The sequence below is a fragment of the Myotis lucifugus genome, unplaced genomic scaffold, assembly GCF_000147115.1.
Source record: "Myotis lucifugus unplaced genomic scaffold, Myoluc2.0 scaffold_0, whole genome shotgun sequence".
NCBI lineage: Eukaryota > Metazoa > Chordata > Mammalia > Chiroptera > Vespertilionidae > Myotis > Myotis lucifugus.
In genome coordinates, this window is record NW_005871048.1 from 19,673,319 (window position 1) to 19,693,120 (window position 19,802).

Consider the following 19,802-nt stretch of genomic DNA (forward strand, 5'->3'; position numbering starts at 1 on the left):
ATCATTTTAAAAAATAGTAGCTTTTAAACTTTTCAAATCATGGCTGGTATTATATACCATTAAAAATAATTTTCACAGGCTGTAATTTCTCTCAAACTTTTCTGGTGATAACCCAGCTCATTTTACTAATATAAGATATACAGATAAAAAAATTTATGTTTAAAAAATATTAGGTATGCATTAATTCTAATGTCAGTTGAAAAATAGAGCTAGCACATGAACTCCATGGAATTAGGTGTTGGGCCATCATCCCAACGGTCAAGGCCATCCTGGACATAGAGTGCCTGACCCCATGATATACAAGCCGCACTTTACCTATTTCCTCCTGGAACACATGGTCCCTGGAATCATCTCCCAGGTTTCAGCCCTAAAAACCAGTTGGACCCAGTGGACCAGCCTGCCCCATTTCCACCATCCTGAAATGACCTGCCCAAACTCCAACATCTACAAGAAGCCACCCATCCACAACAGAAAGTCCACGGGAGGCAGCCCTCAGAGCAGGCATTTCATTGAGGACCTCATCATGGAGTCATCCAAGTTCCCAACATCCTCACCCCTTGACCCAAACAACCAACCAAGACTGAAAGTAACTACTGGCCATGCCCCCCATTGTTGGCCATTGCAGAAACAGAATGGAGGAAGCAGAAGGCATCTCAGAGGGAGGCAGAGGAAGAAGAGGAGGAAACAATGATTCCAGAGAGGAGATGAAGACTCTCATTGGAGTGTCAGAGACAGGAACTCAGTAAGGTGACTTCCAACTTTGGAAAGATGACCTTGAAAGAAGAGATGGAAACGTCATTGCCTCTCTAGAGGAAAACCTGCTCCCTGCCTGACCAGACACACTCTCATGCCTCCTTAAACCCAGGCCATCTAAGTCTTCTCTGCACCTGCAGCAGAAACCAATGACAGTCCACAGACTTCAGCCCATCAGGAGTGAGACTAGAAGCAAAGGCCTGTATATCTATCCCTATGAAATGCTGGTTGTGACCAACAAGGGGTGAACCAAGCTGTCTCCAGTGTGGATCTGATGAGGCTTTAGAGGTACCTGTCAGTAGAGAACTCAAGGTTATTTTCCATGTCTCCTGAAAAGTTTAACAAGCTGGCTCTGTGGAAGCAAAGCAAACTCAAGAAAAAGACTTCTCTTCTAATTACCCTCTTCATGACTAACCACCAGTGGAGCTGGGGTCACTTTCTCCAAAGAATCTCTTCCCCTGGCCAGCTGAGACTGATCATCTCTTGGGGGAGCAGGGAGGTGGAGCATAGGTGGGGTTGGCTCCTTCTCTCATCCCTGGTCCTCACTGCACAGGACCAACCCAGTCAAGACTCCAGCACACACAGAGTTAATGATTGTGTTCTCTCCTAGCCCCTCACCCTCACATGAAGGTCCCTAGAAGAGAATGAGAAGAACTGAACTGGCACTTAGTGGTCAGGCCTGTCAGCTCTCTGGAGCAATGAGTAGGTGAGAAGGAAGAAACAGCCAGGCAGGCAGGGGGAGCTCTGGGATCCTGGGGGGAAACAGCCAGGCAGGCAGGGGAAGCTCTGGGACCCTGTGTGCACTCAAGCACACCTCCGAGCCTCCTGCTTCTCATAATCTAGCAGGAGCAGGCTCTAGCTCAGGCCCCAGCAGGGAGGCCATTCTTCCCTCTAGCTCATCCTCTTTCTACTTGCAACTCCCAAGCTTCAAAGCATCTTGCTCCAGCCCTGTGGCTCCCCCAGAAGCCTTGGTTTAGAGTGGAGATGCCACCTATAAAAAACCCAGCCCACCATCATCCTCTAGGCAAAATCACCTAGAATTTTACTTTCTAGCACCAACCCAGGTCCTGGGCAGAACACAGGCCTTTAGGTTCCCTTGAATGGGATCAAGAAGCCAAGCTACCAAGGACATTTCTGAGTGTCCAGGCTACCAAGTTCTGCCCACACCCATACATTCCCCACAACACACTCTAAGCAGCGGTTCTCAACCTGTGGGTCGCGAACAATGAAAATACATCCTGCATATCAGATATTTACATTATGATTCATAACAGTAGCAAAATTACAGTTATGAAGTAGCAACGAAAATAATTTTATGGTTGGGGGCCACCACAACATGAGGAACTGTATTAAAGGGTCACGGCATTAGGAAGGTTGAGAACCACTGCAAGAATATAATATATTGGGGTGTATCCCTGCTCTCCTCATCTATCTCTGCCCTACCTTTTTTTTCTACAAATACATATGTGTATATAATTTTATATATATAAATTGGCAGGGGGGGGGTTGTTCCTGCCCATTCCCTTTCCATTATATATATGATAATGCTGAGGAGGGGGACTCTGCTTGGAATTCAAGATTGTATTGGGTTCCCCCTCTTATAGATATATGTGGGAAACTGTTTATTGCCTTCACTATCTGATAAGCGTAGACAGAGAACCCCCCCAAAGGCTGGGTGCCTTTGAAGCCCTAGCAAAGGTCGGAGCTAGGCGCCACCTCTGTTTGTCCAGACAGTGGTAGCTGAAACTACTCCCCCATTTATTATTATTATGTAAATCCTTGCTGATGGGCTAGTCTGCCTGTTGCCAGGGGTCACCTGCCTAAGGGCTATGCTATGGGTGCATCCCAGATCAATAAAAGCTTGGTGAGGCCTAAGCACAGGAGGAAGTCCTTCCCCTTGAATTGGACTTGCCCGCCTGGTCCCCCAATATTTCAAATTATCTCTTGTCTTTTATATTCATTTGTGTGCGGCTCTGCTTCCAGTTCCTGAACCCTGACCCACGCGGGACGTGGGAAGGAAACACCCAACAGATATATATATTTACATGAATAGTTTACTATTGCCAATATGTAAGTAAAAGTAAAATAAGAAAAAAAAGTGGATTTAAGGTGTGTGTGTGTGTGTATGTATACAGACAAAGAAAAAAAGTGGGGAGTGAAGAGGGGAGGGAGGAAGAGAGGTATCCAAGTACCTATGATACTCAGATAAGGCAAAAATGATAAATGCAGCTTTTTCCTGCCTTCAAACTTGAACTGAAACATTGATTCTTCCTGCGTCTTGAGCCTGCTGGCCTTCACACTGGAATTATACCATCAGCCCTCTTGGTTCTCCAGCTTGCTAAATCACCCTGAAGATTTTGGGATTTGTCAGCCTCTATAACCATGTGTGTCATTTCCTCAATTCCTTATAATAAATCTCTCTTCCTTGCCCCGGCTGGGTGGCTCAGTTGGTTGCAGTATCCTCCCATACATCAAAAACAGGTTGCTGGTTCACTCCCCAGTCAGGGCACACACCTAGGTTGTGGTACCATCCCCAGTCCAGACACCTATGGGAGGCAACTGATCAATGTTTCTCTCTCACATCTTTCTTTCTTCCTCCCTTTCTCTCTCTCTCTCTCTCTCTCTCTCTCTCTCTCTCTCTCTCTCCCGCTTTCTCAAAATCAAGAAACATATCCTTGGGTGAGGATTAAAGAAAAAATCTCTCTTTCTATAGATATGTTAGAAACAAAATATTTTTTGTACTGATATGTTAGAAATGTTAGAAACAAAATATTTATTGTACTGATGCCATTTTATACACACACTATTGTGTTGCTCTGCAGTACCTAAGTAATACATTGTCATATAAGAAGACTGGTGACAACATTTTAAGCCAGGAGATGAACTCAGGCTTCACATGTTATACAGTGATGAAAACAATATAAAAAGAACCGGCATCTCCCAGTATGACATGATAACTTCAATAACAGGTACACATTTTTGTAAAATGTTAACTGAAAAAAACTTATTATTGAGGCCCCCAAAAGTTATCAGTCTCATTAATAATTGTATTTTTACTTTTTTCCTCACCAAATAATTTGCTTCTAATCATGAAATTCACTTTAATAGAGCTATAGAGTGTAGTGTTAAGGAGATGGCACATTTACCATTGTGCAGTAACATAAAATCAATGGCAGCTAGTCATACAGGCTTTTTCAATTTCCACTGCACATGGTACACAGCCCTTGGTTCAGTTGATAATCCAATTGTAAACAGTGACTCACTGTTAACAACTATAGGAAATAGGATTAGCAATTTCTAATTTCAAAGTAAACCTATTTCATTTTTGTCCTGCAAATAAAAACAATGTGTTCCGAGATTTAGCTTCTCGGCTTTCAGAGCTCCCAGAAACAAAAAAGGTTGGGAAAAAAATTTTTTATTGTACTGATACCATTAATGGAAACCATTGGGTATATGTTCCTAATACCTTTTAACAATTTTGTACCAAAAAAGCAAAAAAACAAACAAGATGCCAAATAATAAAAGATTGAAGTTTAATTAGATAAAACTTAAAATTTGAAATAAAAAAATCAATTGAAACTCTGGAAACAAAGTCTTGGCAGTATACTCTACTCAATGTAATCAGAAGATAAATAAAAAGTTTAAGTCTTATTATTAGAAAGCTTTGTTTCCAAAACAAAAGTTTTAGGTGAGATTTTAGGAATCTGGTTTATCCTAGAACACAGTTAAATTGAATCAATGATTGTGTAATTTTTGTGAATTATTTATTATGCCATTCTAAAACCTATTTTTCTCTGTCTTATCTGCAAATTTATTTAGTAGACATTGCCTAAATCAAACCTATACCTCTACACTGAGTTACAAACTCTTTTCTGCTCCCTATTCTGAAGAACAGGGGATAGTGGCTTTTATTCTGTTTTTAGAACACAAAAGTGTCACTTTGCTAGGCCACAGGGTCCCAGTCAATAATACTCATGCGTGGCCATTTTTAAATGTCCATGCTTGAACCTACACACAGAAATTTCTCTAATTGGTCTGGCTGGAAACTGTTAATCTGTGTTTTTTAAGCTCTCCGGGATACAGCTATAGTGGGAAACACTGGTCTAGATTAATGAAGGAAGGGATATTGCAAAAAGAAGCCCGAGAATATGTAACTGGGATTTGGAACCATATTTATTTGCCCAAGTTGGTGGCAGAAAACTCTACTGAACCCAAAGGGCAAATAAGATCAATTAAGAGACAGAATAAAGTTAGTGAACAGAAAATATTGTAGAATGGACAAGTTTTATAGAACAGTTTTGATCATTAGCAGAAACTAGATTCAGGAGATAAGTTGAATGAGCCATTTCAGGCTGAAAAAAACCTAAAAAATAAATGTCTTCCTAGCTCCTTCTGTGGGAAACTTGACTCCCTGTCTAAAGAAATTATAATATTCTGACATTGCATGTTACCTTTTTCCATTGAACTCAGGAATGGTCAACAAAATTGCTCACATCATTCTAATATGGATACATACTATCTTACATGAGATTAGAGAAGGTTTGTGTCATTTCTAAGTTTAAGATAGATATCAGTTAAAAATCAGAGTTCCATGTCCATGAATTGACCAATCCCACTCACCTTATAAATTCATATTTTTATAAATATGTACTTGTGTTGGATTTTGAAAGCCACTTGAATTAATTCACTTATCTGTCTTATTTCTTTTTAGTTATATCTGGTAGGTTCTACGCACTCAGAAAAAGGTATATTATTTGTCCTCAAAGATCTCACATTCTCATAAACTAGATAAGAAAGTTAACCCCAAATCAAGCTATATTTATGATAATGCATAATTTGTGACATGTTAAAAGATTAGAACAAGATGTGAGAAGGGTGGGCACAAAATAATTCAACAGTTGTGGTAGGGAGTGGACTGCTAAGGACCATCAAAATGCTTTTGAGAGGAGATTATATTTACAGTAATTCTTGAGGCATAAAAGGGGAGGGTTAAGTCACCATAATGCAAAGCCACAGAAAACTCAAAGAAGATGCACTAATGAATGGGCCAAACAGGAGCTGGATGTAGGGAATGACACCAGAAAGAAAGGATAAGACAAATTTATGGTTTTTATATTTTTCCTCACAGCCACGATAGTTTAAATTCTATCTTGAAGTTAATGAAGAACAATTTGAAGATTTCACACAAGCATTTGAACAATCATATCCTTAAGAATTACAAAAGCTAAATATGAGACAGAAACATTAATTATAAGCCTTAAAATAATATACTTGAAAATTATGCTAAACAGAACTAAGACAGCTAAGATAGGGTCTGTGAGTATGGATTTAACAGAATTCATTGAAGATGCCTTTAGGAATTGACAAGATTAGTGAACAGTAGGAATGAGGAGGGTTGGAATAATATAGGATAACTTCCAATTTGGGGGTTATGAAAACAAATGAAACTGAAGTGCCATTTACTGAGGGGATAAGATAAAATAGTTGATTTAAGGCATGGGAATTATGAGTTCAGTCTTGTACAAGTTGAATTTGAGGTGTCACTGGATGGTCAACAGCAGTGATGTTAAACTGTTGGAGATATGCTATGATGAATGTAAGCAAGTTGTTATATTTCCTTGTGCTAGCCATGGGTCTTCTCAGAAATATAGTTTCCAGCTTTTCCTTTCCAATGTATAGGAGACCATAGAGCAGTTGATGGTAACACAGAGGTAACAAAAAACCTGGCAGAGTTTACACCTTGGTCAACTGATATATTTCTGAGAAGGTATTAGGGCTTCAGATGAAACCATGGAAAACACAAAAACATAGGATATAGTGGAGGCCATTGGTCCAAAAAGAAATAATAGTTCAGAAAAGTGGACAGAAAACAATGAAGCCAAGAGATGAAAGCATTTCAATGGTAAGAAAATGAGTCAACTCTATTATCAAATACTACTCAGAAATTAATTATAGAAGAACCATAAATTGCTCATTCAATTTAGCATTTAGAAATTTTGGCAATTTTGGCAAAAGTGTTTTCCTTAATTTCCAGGGAACTGGAATTTTACTAAGTACAGTGATCTATGTGCACATGGCATGAGTAAGCAATGAGGGATATTCTTTCAAGAAGCTTGTTGTTAATGGACAGAATGACATAGGGTGTTGTTTAAAAAATATACAAAATTTAAGCAAGTGTTGGGTGTTTTAAATGTTTTAGGTTAGAGGGTGAAAATTTGTTTAAAGGGATAGGTATAGAAAGAAATGTTGAAGTTATAAGATTCAGCAATGATACCTGATGGATTGAAGTCTCTGAGGAAATGGGGACAAGAGGATCCATGGCAAAGTAGGAGGATTTTTATTAACAGGGGGAAAAAATGACTGCACCTTCTGGAAAGATGGGATAAAAGGCAAGACTGGATATGTTGCAGGTGAAAGGCTAAGAAACTAGAGTCCTCCTAGTCCCGTCTGGTTTCTCTATGAATTCCAAGGCACTGTCATCTTCTGGGAATCAAAAACTAGGAGTAGATAAGGAAACTTAAGAAGAGTTGTGGGAGCTTAGAATAATAATGTATGGGAGAGAAACTGATGAAAAGCTTAAAGGATTTCCAGGAAGATTTAAGTACCAAGCTGAAGCTGGAAACTATGAAACTGCTCTCTCCCATCCTTCCATAGTTATGTGATTTCCTTTAGTAGCAAATCCACATTGACAATTGGGCCTTACAGTGCAGGTATAAAGAAAGACATGGAGACAAAGCTATTGGGGTTAATGCGAAAAGTGACTAAATTGAGGTTTCATGTTTTCAGGCTTAAAGGTAGAAAAAATTAAAGGCAAGATAGAGAAATAGAAAACTGAAGAATCAAGGAACTAAAAATTATCGTGAATGTAACACATGGGTACATTGAAAAAAGGGAGTTGAATGTTGGAAAGGTATATTCAGTAAGTAGACTGTTGAAGTTAACTACTGCATATACAGCAATTATTTTTATTTTATATCATTACTAGAGGCCTGGTGCATGAAATTTGTGCACGGGGGGGGGGGGTACCCTCAGCCCAGCCTGCACCCTCTCCAATCCAGGCCCTCAGGGGATCGGGCCTAAACCGGCAGTCAGACATCCCTCTCACAATCCAGGACCACTGGCTCCTAACTGTTCAACTGCCTGGTCCCCCCCAACTGCCCCCCCCCCCCCCCGCCGGCCTGGTTGCCCCATGCAACCTGCTGCTCGGTCATTTGGTCTCTCCTCACTAACCCCCCCTGCCGGTCTGGCCGCCCCACACAGCCTGCTGCTCAGTCGTTTGGTCGCCCCTCATTAACCACCCCCCTGCTGGCCTAGTTGCCCCACGCAGCCTGTTCAGTCGTCCGTTCAGTTGCGATGGTCGCTTAGGCTTTTATATATATAGATCTTCCACTACCATGCCAGTAATTCAATCATTGTTTGCCAAAGTAAACTTATTCTGAGATAACTAGAAAAAAATATTTTTAATTGAGAGATAAATCATATAGTGGTTCACTATGTTGTAAAATACTTTCCTCATATAGACAGAGCATAAAGGTCTTACATCCAAAGTTAGTAAACCACTCAAAAACAATAATGAGCACTAAGCCTTCAATTTCAAGCTAAAACTCAGAGGATCTGATTCAAATACCATTAAAATCTAATTTTAAAACTAGATGAGTCATCCCATCCATGGGATATTTTAGGTAAAGATTGTATTATATGAAGAGACTTCCTATCAGAGTCTAAAACTAACAGGGGAAACATAGCAAATTATACAGAATCTTTACCTTGGCTTTTTTCCACAGAAAATAAGCTTTTTTAACTCTACTGAAGAAACTGATCCTAGGGATGCATATGTTGACAATCACTGGTAACAATATCTACTATTCTCATTTTAGAGGAAAAAAAGTCCTTAGAGATCACTAATCCAAGCACTTCATTATACAGCGTAAAGAGCAAGTCCTGAAAAAGGTGAAGTGATGTGTTTCCAATGTCATACGGAGAGTAAGCAGCTGCACTGCACCCAGGACCAAACTCTTCCACTACAGTGAAAATCACTGGAATATTAAAGAAGCTCTCCAACTTACTTAAGTATCTATATCAGGGAAGCTGAGTGAAACGACCATGATTTCAATAGAAGCAATTGCATTCCATCGACCCTTTACAAGAGTACTGTGGGCTACAAATCCTTCTCTGGCATTCTCTTGTTTTGTTGTGAACCAGCAATAGAAAGGTTTGAATAGGCAATAACACACACACACACACACACACACACACACACACACACGAAAGAGACAGAAAAGCAGACAGAAACAGAGAAGAGTGAAAAAGAGAGGAGGAAGATATATGAAAATGTGTAATTCACAAACAGAAGTTTCTCTCCCTAAATAATTAGAAACAGGCTATATCTACCTACCTTTTCTTTTTGCAATCCCTGATGTGTTTGCCTAAAATGCTAATTAGCTATATTTTCCATTTTGGTTGAGATATATTGTATGTCATGTGTAGTGTAGCTCTGGTCTCCAGAGGGAAATGGATAATCAGGAGAATATTTTTCAGTGTCTCCTCTCTGTAAAGATTTACTGAGTTGTCTCTAATGTACACTGATAGCTTCTGCATTAAAATTAGAGGGAAGGAGACATCAATATTGCCAAGCTAAAAAAAAAAAACCACACAAAAAATCTCTCTTCTTTCATTTTCACTCTACTAAAATAAATCAGGTCCATATCTTTTAATATTTTATTAGAATTGTCCATTTCTGAAGGTCAAGAGCAAAAGGACTTCCCAAAGTCTAAAAAATATTCAAAAAAGGTGGCAGCTAATTGATAGTCTCCAGACATCAACAAAAGCCTGGAATGAAAACTTAAAGGCTATATTAATTGCCCTGCTGAAGTTGCTGGTGTTACTTAACAACGTAACTTAACTTCCGTGTGCCCTGTATTATTTGTTTGCAAGCAACAGAAACCTATTCTAGATAGCTTTAAAAAAAGAAATGTATTAGAAGGATATCAGGGTGTTACCAAGTGGATAGAATTGTTGAGAGCAAGGATTAAAATCAGAGCAAGAACCTGGAATTGGAACTGCTTTTCTGCAATGGAAAAACTGCTGGAATAGATGAACTGTACCTATTTCTTCCATCCTGTTTCATTCCCCCTGAGAGGTATAATCCTAGCAGAGAAAATCTATTTGGCTAAAGTTATTTTTCACTTGTACCCTTGATTGTACCTGAGTACTGAGATGTGGAGACCCTTCAGTAAGTCAAAAAGCAGTATAATGTGATTAACTCCACCTTCCAAACCACATACAATGGGAGAGAGGTCATTTTTCAAAAGAAAATCAGGGTATTGATAGGAAATGGAAATTGATGCTGGGCAGTCAATATATAAAAACTGTCTACCTAAGTCAATATTCTCATTAGTTTTGAAGGAAACAAATAATAATAATAACTCTAAGTACTACACTTTAATGCAAATATGACTTTAACATTGAAGAAAATGTATAAATTATTAAAATGTTCCCAAACCTAGACAGCAGAGAATACACTGGAAATCTGTGACAGGTGCCCTCCCTGAGTGCTCATGTTATGAATATGTTTGGCTTACCAGCAGCAGTGTGAGTGCCTGTGATGACCAACAATTTATTTCTTCTTCTAGGGCCACAGATCAAGCTTTAACTGTTTGGCTCTGGTGAGTCACCATAAGTCTGATGTAGCAGCAGTCTGTCAGTCCTGCCATGAGGGAGAGAGGAGAAATCCCATCAGAAATTATCTAATATATGCTTCAAAGTAGCATATATATATCCTGAAAATCATTCCTGACTGCATGAACACCTGAGAGAAATTTGCATTTGATCATTCTGATCTGACAACCATAAACATTAAACCCACATAACAAGTAATGTTGCAGAAGTTTCATATATCTGCATTCATAAAGTACTATCTGGAGCAAAAATAAACAGCCAAAAGTAGATGCAAATGGTTTCAGTTTAATGTGCTGACTAATAAAATAATGCTTAACACTGAACAAAACTCTAATTTCCACCTCAGTGGTTACAACAACTTTGGAAATTCCTGAGTTCATTATCATTTTAATACAGTTAAATCTTATATGTAATATCAACATTTCCTTTTATGTGTACTATGAGAAATACTAAAGGCCCGATGCACAAATTTTATGCATGGGTAGGGTCCCTAGGCCTAGCTGGTGATCAGGACTGATCTGCAGGGCTGGTGGGGCGATCGGGGGGGGGGGGGGCCTGCTGGCACCCGCCTTGGCCAGCCTGGTGCCACCCACTTGCCAGCCCCGCCCCTACTCCCGCAGCCAGTCGCCTCCCTCTGCGGGGCAACCAGCGGGGCGATTAGGGGACCCCCACTGGCACCTGCCTTGGCTGGCCTGGGGCCTGTGGGCTGGGGGAAGCTCCTGCGTTGAGCATATGCCCCTTGGTGGTCAGTGCACATCACAGCAACCGGTCGTTCCACGGGTCGTTCTGCCATTCGGTCGATTTGCACATTAGGCTTTTATTATATATAGGATTGTCTTAGATTATATAGTGAAAATCAATGAACAAGTTGGGATAATTCCAAAAAAAGTAAATCATTTTATTTATGAACTAAGATAAGATTTTAGCACAATTTCTAAAGGATATTACATACAGTTATAGGATATATGTCTTAAAAAGGTAATTGAAAAGCATTTTAGTTCAAACGCTTTATTTCATGAGAATATCAATGCTCTAATAGGGTATAGTTAATAATTAAAATTAAAAAACAACAACAAGTCAATACAGATCACAGGCTTGAGTCTGGACCATTTCCAGCATGCTCCTGCATATCAGTAATATCTGATTACAAAAAATGATATGAAAGCTGAGACCTTGTCTACTTTTGACATTTCCCTTCAGGGTTAGAAAAAAAATTGTCATCTTGAGCATTAACTCTTGCTCATTTTTTTGCCAGAGTTGCCAATTTTAAAATGTCTAATAGAAAATGTAATGCTGTGTATTGGGTCTCAAAGATTTTTACTGCCAGTCCTTTGCATTACCTTATGTCTTCATGTAGAGAAAACAAATAGCCTGGAAGTAGAATATATCAAATAATTTCCCAAAAAAAGTATGTTAGCAAATTCTCACAAATTGGGACTGCAGTGAGGAATGTAGGTTTTTGTAAAGATTATCTTAAAAATTGATAAATTAATATAGAGCAAATCATAAGCTTATTTTATTTTGTTAGCAAAACAGACAGACACACACAGAGAATCAGACTTTATGAATTAAAAGGAACTGTATAGATAAACAAGAGTGTTGTTTCCTAAATGCAGCATGACCAGTTTAGGTAAGGAAATGTTACTTTGTTAATAGGCAATTATTTAGACATCTACGCTAATAAAAGAGAAACATGCAAATTGACCATCACTCCATCACTCCACCACTCAGCTACACCCACCAGCCAATCAGAGCAACTATGCAAATTAACCCAACAAAGATGGTGGTTAATTTGCATATGCAGATTCGGAGCAAAGACTGAAGATGGCAGCAGCCACGGAGCTGGAGCGAGAAGGAGGCTTGGGTTGCTCCCGACAATGGAGGAAGTCAAGCTTCCCGCCGGCCCTGTACTCCACTCAAGGAGTGGCTGGGGGCCTGGGTCCCTCGGGGCAATCCAGGCCTCCAGCCTGCCCTGGGCTCTGCTTAAGGAGGGGCTGGGGGCCTGGTCTCCTCTCAAGGAGGGGCTGGGGGCCTGGGTTGCTGGGGGCGACCCAGGATTCCAGCCAGCCCTGGCCTCTGCTCGAGAAGCTTGGAAAAAAAAGGAGGGGTTGGGAGCAGCTGGAGCAGAGAAGCCAAGCCTCGCTGTTGAGGCCTCAGTGGAGAAGCCAAGCTGGACCAAAGGCCTGGGTCCTGGGTGCCGGAGAAAAACCGGTGCCAGCAGCCAGGGGAAGGAAGGCCTAATGCGCGAATCTTCGTGCAACGGGCCACTAGTAAAGTATAACTGGAATATCAAACTCCTTATTTTCTAGATATTTTTATGCAAAAGACACTAAAGCTTTGATTTGCCTTGGTTTTGGTTTTGGCTTTTCTGTTTGTTTTGTTTTCTCAAAAGACTATTCTGTAATGTTAACAATTTTTGATATAGATGAAAGTAATATATGTATTCATTTTACTACTATTTGAATTTTTCTATGTACTTGAAAATTATTATTGGTTATTTCATGCTTTTATGCATTTTGCATACAATGACCTTCCCTATTTATTCCTTCCACCTAATACAAATCATCTTTAAACTCAAATATCACTTCCTTAGCCAGGAGACCTGCCTAAACAGAACCCAGCACTCCTCCATCTGTAACTACATTATGCCATAGACCAGTGGTTCTCAACCTTGGCTACACATTAGAATCACCTGGGAATCTTTTTAAAATCCTGATTTCTGGGCCCCATCCTCCAGAAATTCTGTTTCTTTGTTATGGGGTGGGGCCACAACATTAGTAACAAAGAAACAGAATTTCTGGAGGATGAGGCCCAGAAATCAGGATTTTAAAAAGGTTCCCAGGTGATTCTAATGTGCAGCCAAGGTTAAGAACCACTGCCATAGACCAACAATATTTGTTGCAATTTTTTATAATTTGTTGTCAAGATCATCTCTTTCACTTCCAATCATACCAACTGCCGATGTGCAATAGTCACATGGAGGAAAATTTTAAGGGACTGATAGAATTCCCCACTCAGACTTGGTGAGGAATAAGAATCTATATTTTTTAAGTCTTCAGTTGAGTACAATGTCCATCTATAATTAAAAGTAACTGCATTGAACTGTAAACTCCTCAATGTCAAAAAGCTTTTCTTTTTTCTTTTTTTTTTAATCCTCACCCTAGGATATTTCTTCCATTGATTATTTTTACTTTTAGTGAAAGGGGGTCAGGGAGAGAGGGGGGGAGGGAGGGAGGGAAAGAGAGAGAGAGAGAGAAACATCAGTGTGAGAGAGACATATAGATTGGATACGTCTTCCCACACATGCACCAACCAGGGCTGGAGATAGAACCTGCAACCCAGGCAAGTGCCCTTGACTGGGAATCGAAGCCTCAACCCTTTGGTGTGAGGAGCAATGCTCTAACCAATGATCAACACCAGCCCGGGCTCAAAGAGCTTTTCTTATTTACTTACAATGTGTTTTTGATTTAAACACAGTACATGGTAGGAACGGATGAATATTTAGGGAAAATATCAATCCAGGATGATGGTGAAGACATTGATATATGGAGAAGGATAGATTGATCTGGAAGCACCAATTAGGCTTCACTTACCAATGCATGGAGGTCTGCATAGGCCTGATCTTTGAATGAGGCTTGGAGGAAAAGACAAGTTAGTGAGAGGATCAGTGGTTCTAGCAGCACACACTGCTTTGTGCATTCAGGCATAAATCCATATTAATAGAGGAAATACTTCCTGCTGTGGGAATCAGAGCTCTTGCTTAAGTTATCGCTATAAGACCAAAAGCTCCTAATGCTCCGAAGTAACTAAATTTTTTATTAATAAAGAACTCAGTTGTGCATTTAAATATTTTCTGGTGGCTCTGAGAATATTTACATGAGGTTTTAAAAACAGACCTACTGGTAATTTTTTTATAAGCCATTTTTTTATGGAGTCCCATGTCTCTTTCCTCTGTAGGACCATATAATTCTGTCTTCTTTAAAAGTTTCTTCAAATGGAGCATTCTGAATACCATGAAGAAATGCCTTATTCCACATAATTCAGATAAATATACTGGGCATGTGGGAATCATTTGGTTTACTGAGTAATGAGCCACTATATGACCTAAAATGTAAGGAAAGTGTCCCTGCACCAAGGACAGGCCATTCATTATGAATGAAGCATGACTGGGTGCCTCGGCAGAACTGCCTCCTGCGGGCCTTCTGCTTCCCTTCATATCCCATTACTCATACACAAACTATTCCTTCTCTCCTAACCTTTCCTTCCTTTTATGGGTAAGAAATTGTGAGGTTTCATCAGGTAATAGACACTCAAGCACTCAAGCTTTCAGAGTCAATTTTAATATCTAATTCTAATAACATATTAATTTGGCAGTAAATAGTTAGCATTGTAAAGGCAATGGCACAGACATTGCTGTAATAATTTGTTCCCCCAATTTCTAGAACAATGTCTGGTAGAAAACATACCCGTGATGAATATTTGTTAAATAAGTCAATGAAATAATGATATTAGATCTACTCTTCCATGGAGTAGAGAAGTACAGCAAATGTGGGTTAGTCTTCCTGTACTGTAAAATAATTACTTCCTCCACTCAAAAACCTAGACTTGAGAATCCAGAATATTGTATTTTCAAGTTCAGAAAGCTGCAGTCAACCACAGTAGTCTGAGACGATCAGGCCACACTCTTCCTGTCCCTCTAAAACCTGAATTGAAGTGTCCTTGAAAATAATCCAAAGCAGAGTGAAGGAAGGTGCAGAGGAATAGCGTGTTTCTACCCAGTAAGCCAGCACAGTGATGGAAGTAAAGAAAATCACAATATCATCCAGCAACGGAAACAGTACATTTTAGCAGGTAGAAGAAAGTGCATTCTCTTCTACTACTGACATAAAATGTGGAATTGAGTTTCCTATCATCAAAGACCCAGAAACCTCAAAATTTATTTCCCAACTTATTCATAATTGAGAAAATAAATATTGTGATAGATATTATAGAACTTCTAATTTGATCCCTTTTTAAAAATTTTGCTGTGTACAGAATCATTAACAGAAAAATACCTTTACTAGCATGTCATACAGAGGTCTTGATGCTTTTCATGTTGCTATTAATAGCCAGGGAAATTCAGAGCCTCTTACTTATTCTCTCATTGTTTGTACCTGATGTCAGCTTAGCCAGAATGATTTGTTTAAAATATGTGATTGAGTAGGCACCTCAAGAAGTAATGTGGAATGTATAAACCTAGCCTGCCTAATTTCAAGTGAAATACAAGAGAGAAATGCATATTAATGTAAAATGACTCTAAATCAAAAGCTATTCAATTTTCTAAGGTAGCGTAAAAGCCAAACCTGTTTGAAACCATAATTCAGCTGCCATAATCTCTTACATATACCGCTGACCTTCCTTGAAAGTTTCTGTCACATAGCAGTGAATGGATCAGGAGGAACAACACTAAATCACATGGCATTACTGAGAGCAAGGTGCTTGAAAGTAATTTAGCTCAGGTGAGCAAGTCCTTAACTATAAGTCACACTTACCTAGATACAGATTCCTTGTGTATATATGTACGTACATTGGCATAAACACATTCACTGTGCAGACTATACAAAGAGATTCATTATATATTCCGTGCCTGTGCTTACAGTTTTTTTTTCCCCAATCAATATTAAACTCGATGTTCCAGTGTTTTCTGAGAAACAGCTGAAAGATTTTGTGTTGTAATTCCTGCAGCCACATTGTCTGATTAACTTAAGAATGTATATTTTCTCTTGGTATTTTATATTTATTATTAATAGCAGTAGCTAACATGATTGCTCGGCTGCCTATGTCTCCAAAATGAATTATTCTGTGAAAATTGCGTCTCTCAGTGTTAAGCCTGAGGTAGGAAATGGGCTTGAATTCAAAATTATCTTATTTACCAATGCTGGGATTGGTGCTAGGGATAAAAACAAATCTTTTCAGAAGGAGGGTTGAAGAACAACCTACCTTTGGAACTTATGGGGACTTTTAAACTAGGAAGAACTAGATGATGTTTATTGGACTCCATTTGCAATCTCTTAATGAATTTTCAATGAAGCACTGATGTTTCAATGGACAATCATTATTTTATTACTAACCCTCCCAAAAATATCAAAATATTAAATTGTTATTTTAAAAGCTCCTTAACTATGTCATGGTGTGGCTCCCTGGTTGAGCGTAGACCCATGAAACAGGAGGTCACACAGTTCAATTCCTGGTCAGGGCACATGCCCAAATTGCGGGCTGGATCCCCAGTAGGGGGCGAGCAGGAGGCAGGTAATCAATGATTTTTTTCTCACCATTGATGTTTCTCTTTCTCCCTCTCCCTTCCTCTCTCTGAAATCAATAAACACATATTTTTAAAAAAAAATGTCTGATAGGATATGTTCTTTAATTGAGAGCTGAATTACAGGATAGACATCTCATTCATTCTTATTGTTTGAAAGACTATCTATATATTAAGGATGTCCCAAAGCTCTATTTCAACATCAGAGATATCATCTGAACTGCATACCTATATTTCTAATGTCTACTGGACATCCCCAAAAGAATGTTAAAAGTCAACTCGCACTGAGAAGCTCCAAATACTGAACATATTTATTTTACTATTGGCCTATCCTTACTCATTTTGGCACTCAATCAATCAGTCACTCAGTCATTCACCCAATATTTATTCAGTAGCCACTCTGTGCTTGGCATCGTTCTAGTAGTGGGGGATTCAATTGAGAATAAAGCATTCAAAAATGTCTTCCACATGGTGTTTATATTCTAGTGGGGTTATACAAAGTAGAAAAATATAAAATATAACAGATAACCATAAATTCTAAATAAAGAGTCAGGAATAGGGTGGGGTTTAGATAGGGGCGTGCCTCATAGAATTTGATCCTCCTCCTGTGTTCTTTGCCTCAGAGAATGTCACCAGCACACACTTGACTGCCAGTCCAAAGACAAAGATTGATTTTTGATGTTGCAATCATTTTATATACCCATAATAACTCTCAGATTCATTCAATTATTTCCTTCTCACTGCTATGACTTTGGGTCAACCTGACATTATATCTTGCCAAAATAATTACAACAGACCTCTAAAAGGTTTCCCTAGCTTCAGTCTTGAGCAGCTTGAATTCATTTTTTTCATACTAAAGCCAGAGAGATCTTACTAAAGCATAATTGTCAGGGCTGCTCAGTTTCCCCATGGATAAAATCCAAATGAGCTATTTTCCTCTCTCGCCCTTTTTGCATCACCATAACTCTATTTTGGGTTGTATTCCGAAGCCATAAACTGAACTGCTGACAATGCCCTGACCCCTTCATACTTCTTGTCTCTACAGGTGCTATTTCCTTTCTCTGGAATACTTTCTATCTATTCTCTACCTCCCTCTTCCTGTCTCTCCCTTTTTTACTTTCAACTGGATAGATTATACTGGTTTTTAGTTTAGGCATCACTTTGTGCAGGAAGTCATTCATGAAACTCCCTGGAACTAATTCCTAGGACTTCCCATAGTACAAACGCATATCAGGAACCTCACAAAATTACATTGAAACCCCAATAACTTATGTGGAGAATGACACTTTATGATATCAACTTGTCTTTTCTTTCTCTCTCTCTTTTGTTCAAATAGGTGCTTTAAAATGTTGCTTCAAGTAGAAATACATCAGAGAACAAAGGAAAAATAGCCTATTGATCCTCCTGCTTCTAAAGGACTGAGAGGATCTTTAGGTGCAGGCAAAATGACTAAGTTTACAAGATGAAGGAAAATGGATTTCCCTGCAGGGGAGCAGGGAATGGGTTGAGAACAGAGTTCTGTGGGTCCAAGAGCAAAAGGAAATTGGCCTTGGTTCCCAGAGTGGAGCCAAGAGATGAAAAAGACTGTGTGGAGCGGCTCTGCAGTTGGACCCATAGGCAGTTTTCAAAGATGTCCTAGCCCCAAGAGTAACATGTGAGTAGAATGCCACTGCCCCGAAGCAGCCATGTGAACCAGGATAGCGGTAACTCAGCGATATTTGGGAGCACTGGGGACTGGGGACTGGGGACTGGGGATGTCATGTCTTGGCAGTGCATGAGAGTCCAGAGTTTTGGCAAAACCAAGGTGGAGATTTTGTCTACGGAACCAAGAGAAAGTGTGGAAGACACGCCTGGCTGCCTACTCACTATCTATCTACTTTTCCCCCTTATTAACAAGAGTCAATTATCTTTAGGGTGTCAATGTGCCTAACCCAAAACCTTATGATTTCCAGCCTTCCTCAGAGCTAAGAGTGGTCAATAAGATTTAAACCTAAGTCCTTGGAGGGACTTCCTAGAAAGCTCTTGAAAATGTGCCCATTCAGTTGGCATGCAAATTTTGCACTTTGCCTTTCATCAGTTTCCTGCCAGTAAGTTAAATGGTGGCATTGAAGACTGTCTTTGTCACTGTTTTATCTCCCAACAAGTACATACTACAGAACGACCATTTAATAACTATTATTCAATGAGTTAAATGCATAGAACATTGCTTTTGTAAATGCAAATAATGATCACTTTCGAGGCTCTGAGTTTCCCAAAGCACCTAAAATAAAAGAACAGCATTTAAGTCCTGGCGGGTGTTCTCTGTGGTTAGAGCATTGGCCCATGCACTGAAGAGTTAGGGCATGTACCTGAGTTGCAGGTTTGATCCCTGGCCCCCTGTGGTGCGTGCTGGAGGCAACCAATCCATGTGTCTCTCTCACATCTCTCTCTCTCTCTTTTCCTCTCCCTCCCTTCCACTCTCTCTAAAAAAATTAATGGAAATATCCTAGGGTGAGGATCAACAACAACAAAAAAGAACAGCATTTAAGTCACAGGTTCCTTAAGAGTAAGGACCTACATATTATCCATATGAGATGCATTTACACAGAGCCAGATGTAATTTTTTATAATTACCTCTACAGCATCAAAATACAATAAGTGACAGTTTTGAAAAAGTACTCTGAACCACATTTTATTCAAATCATATAAGGACTTCCCCTTAGCTCTCAGTGTAATAATCTGCTAAAATTGTTTGCTCCTGCTGGTTCTTCCAAAGAAAAATGAGGTACAAGCCAGGGTAAGCTAGTTTATGCAAGAGTAGTGAACAACCTTCAAATCTCAGGGATTTACTACTAATAACATTTTTTCTGGCTCATGCCAGGTCTCCCACCAGTCCAGGCGGCTCTCCAGAGCAGTTCTGCACCTAGGATTGGCTCAGTGGCCCAGGCTGCTTTAATCTTTGGCACCTTTATGTCAACAACACCTCCATGGTCACAATGGCAGGAAAGAGAGTTCTTAAAATTATCTCCTACCAGCCATCAAATGATCTGACAAATAGTGATATGTCATTGCTCCCCACGATGAATTACTAGAA

The 19,802-nt window shown here is 39.5% G+C and overlaps 1 pseudogene; it reads left to right on the plus strand.

Annotated features, from left to right (window-relative positions):
- LOC102437536 overlaps positions 1-19,802 on the plus strand; it is a 111,597-nt pseudogene that overhangs the window by 61,084 nt on the left and 30,711 nt on the right.